This window comes from Mirounga angustirostris, unplaced genomic scaffold (genome assembly GCF_029215605.1).
Source record: "Mirounga angustirostris isolate CCGP_5_RB_7025 unplaced genomic scaffold, mMirAng1.0.hap1 SCAF_4, whole genome shotgun sequence".
Taxonomy (NCBI): domain Eukaryota; kingdom Metazoa; phylum Chordata; class Mammalia; order Carnivora; family Phocidae; genus Mirounga; species Mirounga angustirostris.
This window is the reverse complement of record NW_026991712.1, coordinates 48,647,499-48,648,191: the sequence shown is the minus strand read 5'-3', so window position 1 is coordinate 48,648,191 and position 693 is coordinate 48,647,499. Positions and strand designations below refer to the sequence as shown.

General features: G+C 32.8%; 1 non-coding gene across 1 annotated transcript; it reads left to right on the top strand.

Moving 5' to 3' along the window:
- The first annotated feature begins 279 nt into the window (after positions 1–279).
- LOC123860556 (U4 spliceosomal RNA) lies at positions 280–417 on the top strand. The gene has a single exon (XR_006794709.1). It is a non-coding gene; the product is annotated as a U4 spliceosomal RNA (small nuclear RNA).
- The last annotated feature ends 276 nt before the right edge of the window (positions 418–693 follow it).

Sequence of the window (693 nt, the reverse complement as noted above, 5' to 3'; positions counted from 1 at the left end):
TACTTTTCAGGAAAGTGCCTTAAAGATAAAGTTCAAAAGCACTTTATATGAGACACTACCGGCAATATTATCATTCAAGGGCATGCTTAAAAGTTAAATTTTACTAGAAAACTCTATAAATAAAAATGGGATCATCAAATGTTTTAAAGTACAAATTATCAAGATTTTAAAATTTAAAAAAAATTGATGTAGGGGTTTATAAATGGATCAGTAATCCAAATTGTTTTTGGAAAAAAGGTCTGATGTAAATGAAGAAATAGAATTTAAAAAATAAATTCTAGCTTTGCGCAGTGACAGTATCGTAGCCAATGAGGTTTATCCGAGGCGCGATTATTGCTAATTAAAAAATAAATTCTAAGTACTATTAAATAGGCTGTGAAGAACTCATGAAAGCATTTCTGAAAGAGAAACATTCCAGAAAACACACACACACACATTTTAATATATTGTTTACTCATTGTTATGTAGTTTGTCTTCCCTATGGATCAGCAAAGGCCAAGTTGAAATCCTGAGCTGACTTCCTCACTGCCAACATATTGAACCGACTTCCAGCTATCTTTTCCATTTCACCCAGCTGATACGTGCTCTTAATTCAGCTTTAATGCCTGCCAAGATGAGTCTGCTGATGAAAACAAAACAAAAAACAAAACAAAACAAAAAACAACCCAGCAAACTTGACTCCTACAGGTAACC